General features: G+C 38.8%; 1 long non-coding RNA gene across 1 annotated transcript in view; it reads left to right on the forward strand.

Moving 5' to 3' along the window:
- The first annotated feature begins 3,533 nt into the window (after positions 1-3,533).
- The window catches only part of LOC306877754, a 92,402-nt gene continuing 77,966 nt past the window's right edge, over positions 3,534-17,969 (forward strand). Inside the window, exons 1-2 of the long non-coding RNA XR_013784898.1 lie at positions 3,534-3,659; positions 5,121-5,296. This is a non-coding gene — a long non-coding RNA (uncharacterized lncRNA). The remainder of the gene's footprint in view (positions 3,660-5,120; positions 5,297-17,969) is intronic.

The raw sequence follows: 17,969 nt of genomic DNA on the forward strand, positions 1-17,969 counted from the left end.
TAACTGATAACATTTTTAAATAATAATGATAATAAACATTTGTATTGCTATTTTATGCTGCTGGTGGAATAAAACATAAAGATGTGTGGATTAGTGATCCATGTTTCATTCAAATGCTGTAATCCAGTATATTTCTCCTTTGGTATAAACATGACTCAGCTACAATATTTGAACCTCAAAGATAATTGTGACTATCACTCAGTAACTAAGAATGATATATTATCAATGGTCAATTTGCTAGCATTGTAAGCATGACATTGAATATTCAGTGTTTGCTAGAAATGCATTTTGCTGTCACCGTACTTACTATTAGTTAAGCTCTGTTGTCATCGCAAGAGACAATGTATCCTGAAGGACGTATGGTGAATAATGAACATGCTCATTTGAGACTGTCAGATCTTATCTTTTTATGTTTAGTGCAATGTTAAATCACAAAATCATTTGCAGTTCTTTAACTGCATGAATCTGTTTCAGTTTCATTGTATTGCATTCAATAATATGATACAAAAATCAGTGCATATGCAACTAAACGATGGTAGATGTTTTCTCAGAATGACATTTATGTTTATGAGCCAGTTTTGGTAGAAAATAAAACAGTACTTATTACTGATAAAGCTTGAGGAAATGTGTTCACCCCAGAGGGTAATGCATGCTTAAACAAGAGTTACTTAAAATATCTAAATCAAATCTCATGTCATCTGAAGCCAAGCTAACCATAGTTCAGAGCTGAATGAGCTACTAATGTTAAGTAGAGGTTTTTACACTTTTTATATTTTGCTTAATGAACTCAACAATTGTCGTTTACAAATTCCTACATTATCATTAAAGACACCTTATCAGTTAAGTTTACTAGTTTTTCAGTGTTAAGCTATCTGAGTTTTCTTGTGAAAAAACCCTCTTCTCTAAGTCATACTAACCTTGCTGTGTTTTATTTAGTCAGACTTTGGTCAGAAACTGCACGCCTTCCTGTTTAAACTCTGGAACACATGTTAAGCATGGTCTGCTGTGTCAGTGATGTTTAGTGGATGAATGAATTCTGTTCCTCACACAGCTTCACGCAGGTGTGCTTTATCAGAGCTGGCTAATTCATTACAGACTCCAAATTACTAAAACAAATAAAGGTGTAGTCAGTAACATAATCCAGTACATATTTTAGGTAATATAATAGGCTATGTTTTTATTACTTTTGACCAAACCCATTTATCACATTGATTTAAATAGCATAATATTGTACCATATTGATATAAAAATACAAAGAGTAAGAAAATATATTCCATTCATTGTAACAAATAGCATGAAGTGCATTAAACATAATATTACATCAAGGTTTCCCAAACTGGGGTTTGTAAAGGAACTGCAGGGGTTTGTGAGTTTAATGAAAAGCTAGCAATTAATTGAATCATAAAAATGCAAAATCAAATCAAATCATTTTAAAATAAGAATCAAAATAAAATACAATAAAAAAGAAGAAAATATTTGATGTCTACCTGCATGTCATGTGACCATTAACCAACATGCAAATGTGATGCATAATTATTAAAATACTTATTTTTAAATCTCATTTTTGTAAATCAGTGGTCAAATGCTGTGACCTGACTAATGGCTAGTCTCTGTGTGTCCACAAACCTGGATCTTCTGAGTGCAAGCGCTTGGCTATTTTAGAGAGGAAAGTCATCTTTTTTCTTCATTTAAAAGATGAACAAATAGGGAACAATTAGGGAAAATCAATAAATTCTGAATAATTGATTGTTATTGTGTGAATAATATAAGCATGTAATCAATAAAAAAGTAACTGTAGTCTGATTATGAGTATTTACTCTAATTACAAGTAGGCCTATAATTCTGGGAATCTGATTACGTAATCCAGACTACATGTAATCAGTTATTACCCAGCTCTGCTATCACATGCTCAACTATATACTTTTGGGGCTTTCTGTGCATTAATGATTTGAGAATGACATTTAAACCAAATGTCTTAATTGTATAATTACTTGATAATATATTAGATTAAATTTGAATGAACTGTATTTAAAATGAGTCTACCGTATTTTCATTAATGCACATCGTCACATTTAAATGTAAATTTCTGCTTAAGGTGAATTCAGGTGTTGGGACACTTTTGCCATTGAGATGACTGGGAATCAGGCCTATTCTGACCAGATTCAGGGGGTTGCATTTGAACAGAATATCATGGAAAACAAACAAACATATAGAGAAATGTGTGTTGATGCCCCTAGCATAGAAGATGTTTAGGTAACACTTTAGAATACTGATCCTTTGTTAATGAATAACTACAGGAACAAGTCACTAATGCACTATTAACATTGTAGTAACTACTATTACCCACAAGGAACTCTGATTAGTGATTTAGTAAGTATTAGTGCTCGGTTGAAACTGGTAGTTCACTATTAGCTAATCAATAACTACTAATTAGTTTGATATATCCTGGAGAAATACTAATAACTACTGTATACAGCTTCATAATTAATGTGAATAATTCATAATGTATAATTAATTTCTAAATGAAGATCATGGTAACCCACTAGTAATGAAATCTAGCAACATTAATTACTAACCAGAACCTTACAAAAACCTCAAAAGTTTACAATGATTTCAGTCGTTAGGGAGTTATCATGATCTTCACTTTAGAATACTGACCCAAATAATTAGTCATTCCTTCTGAAGAATTTGGTAATACTTGAGTCATTACTAGTGGGTTACCATGACCGTCACTTTAGAATTAATTATACATTATGGACTATTCATATTAATTATGAAGCTGTATACAGTAGTTCTTGGGGAGGTATGAAACAATAATAGTTACTGATACTAATAGTGAACTACCACATTCGACCTAGCACTATCACTTACTCATTCATTAATCAGAGTTTGTACTAGTTACTAGAGTGCTAATATTGTGTTAATGTGTTCTTGTGCATTCATTAACAGTTTTATTTGCGCCTGATACCGATTCTGTCCGAACGCAGTCCATTTAACGCGCTCTAACTAACTTATCCGACACATGTAGGCTATATATTTAGTAGAATAACCCCTAATCTTTTGTTTTGATCTGGAAATGACCACAGCTAAGAAATACTTATCTTAAAGTTAAGTGCGTTCTTATGGGGCTCTCAATAGCCTACAAGTTATGTAAGTACAGCTCCATGAAATGCAATGGTTTACATCGATTTACCGATTTACTGCATATATATATATATATATATATATTTATGTATTTATTTATTTATTTATTTTTAAAGTCATAATCCATTCAGTTTAATTTTGGGGTAAAATATCAGAAAGCAGACACATTCTTGTGCCCAGAGAAACCTCCAGTGGCACAAAGCCTTGGAGAACAGACTGACATGTGAAAGAAACAAATATGCTCCTCGCTTTGTTTCCCGAAGGACCGTGTTTGTACCGTGGAGAGCAAACGATCCCCAATTTCCCGATTTCTCCAAACACGCGCGAGTACTCAGTAAGTTGCTCTCTTTATTGTTATTTAGTTGTATGTAGAGGGCGGGACTCGAACTGAAATGAGCAAGGCGCGGCCAAGAGCCCCCTTCACACGTGTAGACAAAGGGACCATCAACACAACCCAAACATGCAGAAAGTTTTTCCACGCGCGGGACTTCACGCCAGGACCCCTCGAAGCTCAGGTGAGGTATGGCTTAAGCTCGTTTCGCGCTCAAATCGGGTTCGTCTGTGAATTTTGTCTTCAAAAGTTCTCCAGGAGTTGGTGCGTCAGCTCGAAGTTGCACACAAAGCCAGAGGAGCGTTCCTTTGTTCCGCGGGGCGCTTTGAAGGGCGACTCCAGATGCTCGGACTATAGATGAAGAGGACATATGAAGAAAGTGGATGGACAAAAACAGAGGATGTTTTTCGGAGAAACAAAAGAGCTGGAGACTTATTTTCCACTTTTGGCTCATGTGGGGCTAAGGATGACGCAAGAAGACAAAGCTGTCAAAAGTTGATTGGCGAAGGAAGTTGACCGAAAATGACGCACGCAAAGTATTTGATAATTAATATGAAACGAAAGACGAGTTTGTTGCAGGAGAAGCTGCGGGCATTGATCTGTTTAATCTTCCGGATGATGTAGCAGTTTATCACGAGGCTGGTGTCTCCAGTTATCCGAGCATGAATACATACTGATTAATTCAGCATACTTGTGCTTTTAATGTCCTAATTAAGTCGTTCACTATTAAATGCAGTGCATTTTGGTGCCATTTGCGATGATTTGTGCGCGTGAGGTGGATGCCTAATGTTCAGATTGTGTGAGAGAGCAACAGGTACAATGAGCAGTCGCTCTCAGTCCTTTGTTACAGAACTTAGAAAGAGTTTCTTTGTCCTGCAGCTTCCAAACACAGAATATGAGGAAACGCAACTCAAAGCATCTCCTTCACTCGGATTTCTCAAATACCTGATACTGCAGGGAATGGTGTGCAGTTTAGAAAAAAGTTTGCTAAGAAAAAAGAAAAATTCAATAATTCACCATGTGAGGTAAGGGGTCCATCACTCCTTGAAATACATATTTTAAATATAAGTTTCACGCTAGAATATGTTAAAGTAAATTAGACATTTAAATGCATGCAGTATTTCTGAAGTGATCGTTTGACTTTTTATTTCAATTTTGATGTCCTTGTTCTTCTAAAATAAGCGCTTATTCTTGATAAGACAGTTGCTCTGGAGACCCAAAGTTAGTTTACTTTTAACAAGGTTCTTTCACAGAAATGTGGATTTTTAATTGAATTGAAATGTTTCTCTCCATCTTTCGCTTCAATGCACTCGACAGATGAGCACAGGCGAATCATTTCAAATAAATTATATTTCTAAAGTTAAAGCCATTCAGACGTTTTAGGGAATTAAAAATTGAGTTTTTTTTTATTTCAAATTTTGATTAAATTGTTTCATCCCAAAATAATATTTTCAGCTCTAATTATTGTGTGTTAAACTGCAAGTGGGCCTGCCCTGCCAACATTAGGAGACTTTGAGACACATGTTTAATAAACGCTTTTTAATACTTATCATTTCCACTGTGCACGAAGCCAAAGAAGAGCAGGGAACTCATCTGCAGAAATAATTTCTTTGTTGAAGTTAAAACCGCATGTTTTATGTTATAGGCCAGCATGCACCGGACTGATACTGGATAACTTCTGTCTTCAACGGATGCCCTTCGAAGGATTTATTTAATTATTGTTTTTCGCTGTGGAATATTATTACTTTCCTTCGGGATTATCGGACTATTCATAATGAGAATGACTACTTTCAGCGTACAGACACCATGGACAAACCAAAGGTAAGTGCTCTACTTTTAAAACGCATTTGGTAACCCATTGTAATTTAAAAATATATATATAATTCATAACGTCTCCGAAGGTTAATATAGAGAGCTACATATTTTAAAATGAAGCACTGCATAATGTCTGTCAGTATCATTAATTAAAGTTCTAATAGCGTGTTACTCTAATGCCCGGATCAAGTCCACTCTTCCTCGCGTAATTGCGCAGGGGTTCGCGATGACGTCACTCAGCGCTGCACCTGTCAATCAGGTGTGATTGAAAGAGCTGGAGTTCAGTCTGAGTGTGTGTGTGTGTGTGTGTGTGTGTGTGTTTCTTCAGCAAGTGTGGAGCTGGACAGCGCACTGCATCCGCGGGAAACACGCAGAGCCGCACTGCAGCCCTTCCCTTTATCAAATGAAAGTTTGGGATGAGTAATCCCATCATCTTCCTCTAACTCTTCATCAGAGTCGAGGATGGAGTGAGCTCAGACTGCGTCGGAAGCGGCCAAGCATACCGCCTCTCGGCGTCTCTCCGCTATGATGTCATTAGTCTCCTGTATGATGTCATTAGCAGCCAATCAAACGCGAGCGGGAATCGTACGAGCCAATCAAACACCGGGCGGCCCCGCCCACCGCACGTTTTGTCCACGTTGGAGGTCGCAGCTCTGAAATGAAGTAATGCAGAGAAAAGCAGACAAAAGTAGAGTGTGCTGCAGCCTCAGAGGAGAGAGTTCACAGCTGCTGTGAGGATCAAAGGATAAGGTTTTACAGATAGATTTTAAGCATAAAAAATTGTATCACTGTTTTAATCCATTGAAGACATGGAATCAAGTGCTCTCAGTTTCATTCACACTTGTTCTTCTGTTCTCGAACCTGTTCCTTGCAGCCGTATTATTCAGTAAGCAGATGGAGTCTGATGTCAGTCTTGTGGCTCGTACAGTCTGTGGTCCAGCCGTAGAAAGCTCACTCTTCTTTCTCTCTCACAGTCTGTTCTGCATATGAATGTGCTTTGGAGAAGCTCCAGCTTCAGACCAGTATTAAACTGACCCTCGGCTCACAGCCGGTGGAATGAAGTGGAGCACAGGCTCAGTTTGAGCTCTCAGTGTATCTACGCTGTATCCAGAAAGCATTATTTCCCTTTGTGCTCACAATGGTCAAATGCTCCTATTTGATTGTGGCTTTGTTTTTCGGATTATTTTATCAGTCATTATTGCATTTTTATTATGAAAGTTAAAAATAAAATAAAGCAAATCAGGGCAGTCCTGCAAATACACTATGCATGCATTGTCATGTTTATGGGAAAAGACTAAAATTAACCAAGTGAAATTTCTACTGATCTGTCTGTTTTTGAGAGCAGGCTCGGTTTAACAGTGATTCATCCAAAGCTGCAGTCTGGTGTCAAACAGTATCATTAGCTGGAGCTTTATTAAAAACCACAGAGATGCTAAATGTTCTACTCTAACTGTTAGTTGGAAGAATATGTGAAAAATGTGATTTTCATGAAATTTAGAAGAAAACAAAAAAGCGCAAAAAAATGTACAATTAGAAGTTCAACATCTTGTCAAGGCCTTGCATCAAAATGACATCTTTGTACCTCATGTAAAGGTGCATAAGACTTAAGGGTAGGCTACGGATTAGTCAGACGTGTGCTAAATACTGTATCTGGGTCCATATTCACAAAACAGTTCATCTTACCACTAAGAGTTCTCCTAAATAGCAGCAAAAGTATTTAGCTAAGAGTTTTCTCTTAAAACCTATTCACAAAGCTGCTGAGACACACTTGTGCTGAGGAATAGAGAGAAGTCTTAAGCTCAGAGTAAAGGGGCGGGGTTTACCTCGTTGCTATGGGTGATGTCAGCATGTTTATTAACTATGCACACAGTGATTGGCTGATAGTCTCTGTCAGAGATTTATTCATAGAAATTTTGTAGAGCGCAATGTTATGTTGCCATATCCAAATATAGGTTTAAAAATAAAAATATTGCCACATTCAAATAAAGATTTTAAAATGCAGGCCAAGTGTCACTAATTAAACAAGTATATGTTCAGCTAATTGTCAGCCTCTTACATGTGAGCTGCTCAATGAGTGAATATGCTTATGAACAGCCTTTTAATTAACAGAGAGAATAATCATGGCTGATAGTAAGCCATGCAAATGTACAAGAAAACCAAACCGGACGCAAGAACAGCTGTTACTTCTCGCCCAGCTGGTTCATGAAACCAAGGATATAGTAAAATAAAAATTTAGATTTGGGATAACCTCCAAAACCCGCTATAGGATAGTTTGTGACTTGGTCTCAGTGACTTAGGAGTCCTCTTCACCACTCCTAACATTTGACAGATTTAGGAGCTAGTTTTAGTACTAAGACGCTTTGTGAAATACTCTTAAAGCAAACATTCCTACATTCATGACTGATGCCCATTATTTTGAAGATTTTCTCCTAAATCTGCGAGTTGTGAGCTGCTTTTAGCCTGAAGATGCTTTGTGAATACTGGACACTTAAGCTGTGCTGAAATATGTATGAAGACAGTGAGTGTTGTGTGTTTGTGGTCAGTGGATGATTCACGTGATGAACTGCACCCCCGCTGGGACACGTGGAGCTTCAGTAGGCCAGGGCTTCTCAAGCCTGGTCCTGTTTCTCCTTCATCTCACGCACCCATTTCTACTCATGGCCTGAATCTGGTGTGTTTGGATCAGGCTTGAGAATCACTCGTCTGACGCTCTTGCTGTTTCAGTTCAAAGTGTTGTGAAAAACTGCATTGCTTCTATTTCCAGTGCTGTAATGCAAATGAGCACAAATGCTTAAACCGCACTGCTGTCGCGGTGAACGCACAGATGGGTTTTCACTGCTCACTGTGTGCATGTGTAATGCATTGGGAATCAGCAGTTTACAGTCGGACACACCTCAGATTAGTCACTGTTCATCAGAATGAAATGTTGAGCGGTGTCAGACTCCTCCTGACCTTAAAGTGACCAGCCTGAGACCGGTAAATGGCATCATTCATGAGAATAAAGCAGATCACCTTAAAGGGACAGTACACCCAAACTTTACCAGCATTCTGCAAAATATCTTCTTTTTTTTGTTCTGCAGAAACACACACAGTTTGGGGCATTTTCATCTTTGGGTGACCTGTCCCTTTAAGAGACCTTTCTTGCTTACTTACTAACTCTGACGGGCTTTCCATAACATACACAGAAGTTTATTGTTCAGTAAAATGTGCTGATAAAGTGATACAAATGGATTAGATGTTTTTTCCTGGACTGAAGTGAACTGTGACATTGTGAAGCATTTATATCTGCTGTTTTACTTAAAGAAGCGACACAGTAACTTGATTACAGTGTTTTTCAGCTGCTTCCACACCAAATCTGTCCTTGTGACACAGTTTCTGAAAGCTGACACTCAAACAGCAGAAGCACACACCAAATCTGCAAAACCAGAGACTAATTCACAGACTTTGACTCAGGTTTCAATTTCATAAAACACTTTTTGCAAAACACAACACACAATTCTCTACGTAACACACACACACACACACACACACACACATATAACAGGAATTAATATTATGGCAAAGGTGTTTGCAAATGTCTGCTTTTGAGATGTGTTTGTGATATTTTGAATGCATTGCTTCATTTTGCAAGAGATGTGAGTCATTTTGTATCTTGTGTGCAATTCTTGGATTTGTGTGTAAAGTTTTGAAAAAAGAGCCAAAGTTTTGAAAATGTGTGTAAGCAGCTGAAAAAACCCCGACTGTAATAACTGCAGAGACTGTGAATCAGAACGGAGAATCGCTTCTCACAGTCACTGGAAAGAGAAACGCCTCGTTTGACAGCCGTGTCAAGAGAACAAACACATGGGCTTGCATCACAAAAGAGTAAAAACTGATCAATTGCAACAGTTGCTAAGTGAGGACTGGCTTGTAATGAGTTGGCAAAAGGTTAAAATCACAAATCTGTGCTATAATTGTTCCTTGACAAAGTTAACCCCGTCCCTCCGTGTTCTTGTACGGTTGCTGGGCCTCCTCAGGAGTGACGGTGTGATGGAGGAGCGTCTGGTGGAGGTTCTCCTCTCGGCTGTTTGCTGAGGAGACTCTGTGTTATAACAGCTGCGTCAGGAATCTGCCATCAGTCCTTCAGATACAGATCAGAGCTGTAATTTAAACTTCACCTGCAGCTATTGGACTGCCGTGTTGATTTAAAAAATACTCAAATCTAGCATTCACAAGTGTGCTTTAATTACAATGTACAAGCATTTTTATCACACGAATACATGAATATATGAATAAATAAAAGCTGGGGCTGAAGCGAGCGCTGAGTCTAATGAACTACAAACATGTGTGTTTATCATAATGTAAGGCATTTGTTTGTGTATTTAAGGCCTACATTTAAACGTTAAAATACTCTTTTGAAGCACTCAGACGGATTCAGCGATGTCCAGACACAAAAACAATCATCTGGCAACTTCCTGAAAAACGACTCATCTGTACAGCACCTAAACTCCTTTAGTGAATCACAGTTAGACAGCCAGGAAATAGGAATTCAGTCCGATTATTATATATAATCAGCCAATCAGACAATGTTTAAAATAACCAAAAAACTATTCTGTGAAATTTATGGTAAAAACCAGCAGCTGTTGCTGACAGAACTTTACTGTGAAAAATATGGTAGCAACATTTAGGTTTTACAGACTTAACTTAAATTTACAGTAAAAACCTACTGTTAGCCAATTAACAGGTTTTTAATGTAGCATTTTTACATTCTTTTGCCATTAAAATCATTAGACTTTCTTACAGTAGAACGTGGACACATCTACTGCTGCCTGTTTTCCACGTTAGATTAACAGTAAAGTGAGAACTCTGAAATACATACATACATACATACATAGATTCATTCTTTTATATTTGAGATTCTTCTTAGTGTAGATTCACTCTGGCCATTCATTAACCGACTTCATGAGGTGAATCCTGGGATGCTTTTAAACAGATTTGAGAAGCATTTTCTGTACTTTGTAGACATATGCCTATATGTGTAGACTTAACTCATATTTGCCTACAAACCTGATGTTCAAGCATTTAAGCAGAAGCCTTTAGCTGAAAAGCTTGTGAGTGTGTGCACTGTATTCCATGTGTGTTTGAGCTCAGTGCAGGAACTGTATGGCCAGTAAAACTCATGCATGGGCCTTTTGAAGTCCAAATGCTCTCTTCACATGCACACTTAACTTGAGCTCTGGACGGCCGTCGTCATGACCTGCTCGTCAGCTTGAGGCTATCGCAGTGTCAGAGGTCACTGGGACAGTCTGTCCCGCCAGAGCAGTAACACATGTGTTGATCTTTTCCAGTCTATCTATCTGTTCTCACGTTTGACAAATAAAGGCCATTTCTGTCGCACTCGCCTTCGAACAGCATGATAGTAATAGGGTGACCAGATGAGATTGGTTGAAATTTGGGACAGGGGGGGGGGGGGGGTAATGAATAATAAAGATAATGAATTTCAAACGAAAGTGACTGAACCAATCATGTTTTTATTAATATAAGTAGCCTACATATACATATAATTTTATATAATATAGAAGTAACGTTAGGCTATTTTTATACTTCAAACTGAAGTTAATGAACCAAAAAAAAAAAAAACAAGATGCTGCAGCCAATGAGCAGCCGGCGGGGGCTGGTTGCCAGGCTGCAGGATGACTCAACCTCGCTCCACGGACAGTTTTTTATGTTTTATCAGACAATAACTATTTAAGATTTTGCTTCAGTATAATTTTCGGGACAATTAGAGCGGGATTCGGGATTCGGGACAGCAGCTTAGATTTCGGGACTGTCCCGAATTTTTCGGGACGTCTGGTCACCCTAGATAGTAATGATGTTAGTCAGTGCGGTCACGCCGCTTCAGTTAGTCCTCTCAGGTGTGTCCAGAACGCAAGAGTTCCAATTATAAGGCTTATTTCAGCTTTTGGCCTTTTGTTATTTGACGCTGCTAAACGGGTTGAACCTGAAGTAGATTTCATTTGGTTTTGCAGGTCACTTGTCATTCAGATCATAACATTTAGCCCAGATTTGGTTCATCTTGAAGGAATCCCAGCTGGTCTTAAAAGCTTTGGCTGAAAACAGAGACATGCTATAGTAACATTCCTCTATCTGCTTATATTATGTGCTCTAATCCTGTATGTAGTATAGGAACGCTTAGCGATTCAAGAGCTTGCCAGACTTTAATGTTAGCTATATAAGTTAGCAAATCTTTATTGTAAAAGTGAAAGCTGCCAGTGGAATCGGGTTTTTGGAAGCATTTGGGCCGAGCTTGACACATTAAATCTAGATCTCCCGCTGGGGCTTGAGCTGCACAAGGACTGCAGGTTTGTCATTAGGCCAAATGAGCCATGGACTTCACAGCCCAAACCATGCCAAAACAGTGTTAACACACTCGATGCGGCGCCAGAGACAATCTGCCTAGTGCTGCTGACTGAATGAGGTGCTTCTAAAACAAAGCATGAAATCTTAGAATTCTTGGTAGATACAAAAATTTTTTTTTTTTTTGCAAAATTGAAAACAGCTTGCAGCTTTTGGAGAATGAATGAATGCCCTGCTTTGAGGATCGTCCCATGATTGCAAAGAGGATGCCGATGTTGGTGGACTGTGTTCAGGAAGTCTGCAGCCTCTGAAGGCTTGAACACCTCCTGCTCTACATGCTCTTCAATGCTGCTTACCGAGCAACATGTACTGCCGATAGTATGACGATTGCTTGGTTACCCAGTTGTTCCTTCAAAATACTCCTCCAAGCCTTATCTTTCATATTAATATTGTTGTAGTCCAGAGATGTCATCTATTTCAGACATGGGTAGTTGGAGTCCAGCACTATTTACTTCTTCGCCATTGACTGAAGAAAGAAAGACATGAACATCTTGTATGACATGGGGGTGAGAAAATGATCAGCAAATGTTAATTATGGAAGTGAACTAATCCTTTAATGCATGAATGTAAATGTAAACTGATGGCCAGATGTATTCTGAAAAAATGAAGAAGAAAGCTAAATGTTTGCAAAGGATATTTCTTTGCATGAGGTATTTCTGGACCAGAAAATCTCAGACTGGTTGATGTGAGGTTGGAAATAATTTACTTTCTGTCATCATTAAAAGGCTTTTACAACATGTCTGGAAATCAGTTAGAATTTCTACAGTACAATAAATACAATACAATAAATGTTTTTCTATTACTGGTTGGCCTATTATGTCATTACTTTAAAAATGACATGTATTTAAACGCCATCTTTTAATGACAGGTCTTGATAACTGGGTATAGCTTTAAACCATAATTATTTATTCATATGCAGCTCCTGTGAGTGTTGAACATACTCTCCGTCTCAGATACTCCCTCAGGTAAAGCTCAGAAGAGAGACCTGTTCAGTGTGGTCAAAATCAGTTAAAACATTCTTTTGAAATCATTTGAGAGATACAAATTTAAGTGAAATTAAACCAAAGCAAAGCATCAGTATTTGACTCTCAGTCTCATATTCCCCTGCAAAAGCTGTAAAGTGTTATAGATCTGTGCCTGTAAGACAGGATCCCATTACTTTCTAGAATAATCTGAGCCCCGTGTTGCTCCTGAATCCCTGTTTCCCCCGGCGAGTGGAGAGGCTAATGTGTGTGCATCGCGCCCAGAGGGCTAATCCGGCGCCTTGTCTGTCTCTGTAAAAACAGCCAATGATGCAACAGACAACAAAACCAATGAGCTGCTCTCCAGCACTGGAAGGAGCGCAGCCGTTGTCAGCAGTGGCGCAATAATTAAATGCGATAAATTAAACATGGCGAAGCAGTGGCACTGAGTGACAGGTGGAGGAGAGCCATTGTGTGGAGAGCTGAGAAGCTCCATGAGCTCATGCCATTTTTAACTGTTTCAGGTGAGCCTGCGGATGAGAGAGGCTGGATGCGGCACACAGAGGATACTGGCATTAACAGGTTAAAGAAGGGGCCTCGAAGCACTTTAGGAGGGCAGCGATTGCCTCCTGACATTTTTACAGCCCTGGTGAGGGCAGGCAGCTCGTTACGCTCCGCTCCACATGGGGGGAGATGGCACCAGGCCAGGGTTTCCCGGTACTGACCTGGCCGAGCGGGCGAATAAGCGGGCGACTCTGCCCCCGGTGGCCAGCAGTGGTCATGCACGAGCAGTGTTGCACGAATCCCTGCACGGTTACCTCATTCACAGAAAGGTCACTGAGGTACAGCAGGAGAGCGGCGTGCTTTTCCTCCAACAGACATATGAAGCATCTGCCTCTGTGAAAGAAAAGAGACATTCACTGTGAGAGCTGCAATCCAATTTACAGACAAGCAGGGCTTTTTATATAGCACACAATTCAGAGAGCACTACAGAGCCAAGATAAGGAGAAAGAAAAGCAAGAGATGCACACGGAATAAAGATGATGAGATTTGTATTAGTGATTTTAAGAAGGCTAAAACTATTTGACATGCTCAGATGTTTTATAATGGTTTGGTCTTTTCTTTGAAAGCACACAAAGACAATCTAGTCATCATTAATACTGGTTAAATGGATGGTTTTTAGATGAATGAAAGCAGAAGCAGAATATTGTGAAGGATATGTCTTTACATAACAAGGCATTTCTGGACCAGAAAATCTCCGACTGGTTGATGTGAGAGGATGGAGATTATTTATTTACTGTCCTTATGAAAAGGCTTTTACAACATGTCAGCAAATCCATTTATATAGTACGATACAATACAGCAGATTAAATGGTAACAACATTTATGTGGCTTATAGAATATTAATGATGTATCAGTTTTTTCTGTTACATTTGACATGTCCCAATATAATAGACTTGTTTCTTCATTGAAAACACACAGAGGACAGGAATGATGCAATCAACATTTTTAAGAGACTGTGATGATGCATTTCCACAGTTATTTACATCGGATATCTAGTTTATTTTAATTTCAAAAAATTTCAGTGAACATTTATTACACTATACTTGGCTTTCTGACCTTGGCATTGCATTACAGTAACGCTGCTGTTTTTTAGTGATGGCAAATTTGGTGTCTTTCTCTCTTTTGACCACTGTCAATCTCTCAATATTGTTTTCCTCTTTCGTAAAATCATAGCAATGCAAATGAGAACATTTACAAAGAAAAATACATTTGTTGTAGTTTCATACAGAAACACCAAACTATGCTGCTGAGAAGCCTGGAAATGTGAGAATGGTCCATCATAATGAGAGTGTAATGATTCCTGTCAATATGAACTCTACTCAGGACTGCTGCGGGCCGTTGAGACTAAGCCTAGTGAGGTCAAGCGGTCATTTAAGGCTGGGCGAGTGGTCAGCGTGTGACTTTTCTCCCAGTTATGCAATGTAAGCACATTGGTGATAAACTCAGCGAGGAAGGCCTGTCAGCAGTCACAGGTTAACGCTTTTTGTATTTCAGCAACTTTGACATCTGTTTCGCACCTAAATCTCTCGTGCTTCACAAACAACCGCAACACGTCAGCTCGTGGTGTTACGACGTCCCGTGGAGTCGCGGCGCGTCTGGCTGCTTCTGGATAGAGGCCCGCGCTCACGCTCCTCTCACACATGCACACGCGCCCGTCTCACCCTCGCGGAGCGTTTGTCTGGGCTTCAGGAATGCTGATGCGCTTTGCACCATGCCTGGCATACGATTGAGAGATGCTGTATGTGTCTGATGATAGGATAGCTGCAAATGCTTGCCAAGTGCTCGCTTTCTTGGCCTGTGGAGACATGCGACTGTCGGAGCAGTGGGGTCCTTGTGTGTTAAAAGTGGGCACATTTGCATGCCATCCATCCTAATCTGTTGAAGATAGGGAGCACAGACAGGTGAACGCTCTTTAGTTTCAGCCTGAAATAACCCATCAATCTGCTCCAATGAAACAGCAGCAGAATCTTCACAATCCCCGGATAGCTCTGTGGACATCTGTGGCTTATCATCAAAGACTCTCGCTGGCCTGGGAAAAGAGTTGAAAGTGGCGCCGAGGGTCTTTAAAGTTTATCTGCTCTCAGATATGGTATCAAGGCAGGTGTGTATGCGTATAGAGCATGGGGTGAGAGAAGAATTGCTCTGTTTCAGACAAACTGAACTCCTCAGGTAAAATCATGTTAATAGGAAGCAAATAAAGAGGATGACCTCTGGAGCTGTAGGCTCGAGGAACAGATTTCAGCCATCATGTCCTCAACCCCTGAACCCCTCAAGCCAGTATTATTGTATTTCTTTGCCATTTTGAAGAAATGTTATACTGCTGCTTACATAGCAGCTTTCTGAAGCTCCAGAAAGACAATGTAAAACACCTTATGAGTACCACAAAACCAGCTCATTCAGCTGATGCACTGTATCCTAAGGGTGTGTTTACATTTGTAGTTTGGTTCTCTAGGTTCTTTTGGACCAAAAACAGAAATTGATACATGTAGTCCTGGTTTGCTTAGCATTCACACTGCCCTTTTTGACAATAAATCTTAAGATGCAAAATAAAAGTCATAAGGTTATGATCACAGCTGATTGCACGATTTTTATGGCATATATTTTGAGGTAGAACTTACTTAACATCCAAAACAATGCCGTGTTCTGGGTAAATGCACTCGTTGTATGTGTGTACATACGGTGCCATTTTCACCAGCTTTTTTTTTTTTCTTTTTACCTCACTAAGGGCATTAAATGTGTAAAGGAGTCAAAACAGCCACAGGAATTCCTCTGCTGCAAACTAGGCAACATCGCTCCTATGACGAGAACAACCAGGCGTCCCTGAGCTTTCTGTCCTATTTTGGGTCACATCTTGTGACATCACATTCTGTGAACGACGCATTACTGTCCATCCTAAAGAGGCACAACATCACTTTCACAGACTTTTTCATGAACTGTTCCCATCTGGTGGAATGACCTGCCCAACTCAATCCGAGCAGCTGAGTCCTTCTCCATCTTCAAGAAACAGCTAAAAACTCATCTGTTCCATCTTTACTTGACCCTCTAACTCCAGCACTCTCTATTCTAATTCTGTTTTACAGTATCTATCTGTCTTCTTTGTATATATTAGTCTTCTTTGTATCTATCTGAACACTAGCTTTCTCTTTTTATTCTATCTACTTGTTTTCTTTATATAAAAAAACTAAACAAAAACACGTGTTACGTTAGGCTAACTGAGACTTGTTGTAGCAGAGACTTGTATTTTGTTGCTGTTTTGTTGGTTTTGATTGCTTCTATTGTCCTCATTTGTAAGTTGCTTTGGATAAGAGCGTCTGCTAAATAACTAAATGTAAATGTAATGTTTCTGGTTCATTTGCATGTCTTTGGTCTGCGCTGAGTTCATAAATCAGTTGAACCACTCTAGAGTTTGTTTGGAAGTAGACTTGAGACGCCCTGATCTGGTGTCTCCAAACAAACAGATTGAGACCTGCGTTTTCACTTTATCTGCTTCCAAATGAACTCTGGATGAACGCTCAAACAATACCTGCCAAGTGTGAATGTGCCCTAAAGTCCAATTCATTAATAGATGGCTGACTTTTCCAATTTTTGACATGACATGGTTAGATTCAGATGGTAAATATCATATATTATGTTGGGTGTCCATATTAGAGATAATCACCATGTTTAGAATGAAACCATCATATTTAAAAACATGATATTAGTCATATCATATAATAAAATATCATTTGTCATTACTATTGTAAATATATATTCAATTATTATTTGATCTCCTTTCAATACTTTCAGAATCTTTACTTATTAAAATGATTTTGTTTCTGTATTTTTAAATATATAATTTTATATTAACATTTTAACGACAGTATTTTTATTGAACAATAATTAATTATTTTAATTTTCAAAATAAGCAGAAAATAGTACAAACTTTGCTAAAGTGATTGTTTTGAACAAGTATTAACTTATTTATTTTAGTATTAACTAACATTATTTAAAAAAGCATTATTTTAGCAGAAGTATCTGTATCAACACTGTGTGCCCGTGTGTGGGGTAAAAGGGCCCTCGTCACCTCATACATTTATATGATTTTTAAACAAAACAAACAACTTGAATTATTTATTTTAACACAAAATCTGTTGCTCCATTAATGTTCAATACAACATACATATTTTTTCTGCAGTTATACATTTTAGGCGCAGTGAATAGCACATTTTGTCTTAAGGTGGGCCTTTAGCCCCGTTGTACCCCACGCACAGCACCCAATGTTTGTAAGCATGCATACTTTGTATGCGCAGGTCGCACATGTGCATTGAATTTGTTTTGCACTAATCAGTTGTTCCACAAGGTGGCAGCACTAGCCCGGGCCGCTGTTTCACAGTAGAAAACAGAACGAAAGAGACAGAACAACAACTACAACACATTAGTGTAGACTGCAACAACAACAGCGTGCGTGAGAGTTTTATGAGATTTCTGCAACTTTAATTTAAAAGAGTGCAAAGACATAACTTCTGGAGAAATATAGCACAGACACTGGACTAAGATGAAGCTTTCTAGAGCGCCTGAGTTCCAGTCTCAAGCCATTCCATAACCTTTTTCAACAGTTTATAACAGTTTTTTATTGATTTATGTAAGTGATCAACAAAAACACAGACAGACAAGCTGAGTTTTGTGAATGAATACGAAAGCGTTTCATCCGTCTGGTGTGATTTGAGCACATCTTCACCTGACATGGCCATGTTTACACGTGTGAGTTTCCACATACA

Source organism: Barbus barbus (assembly GCF_936440315.1).
Source record: "Barbus barbus genome assembly, chromosome: 12".
NCBI lineage: Eukaryota > Metazoa > Chordata > Actinopteri > Cypriniformes > Cyprinidae > Barbus > Barbus barbus.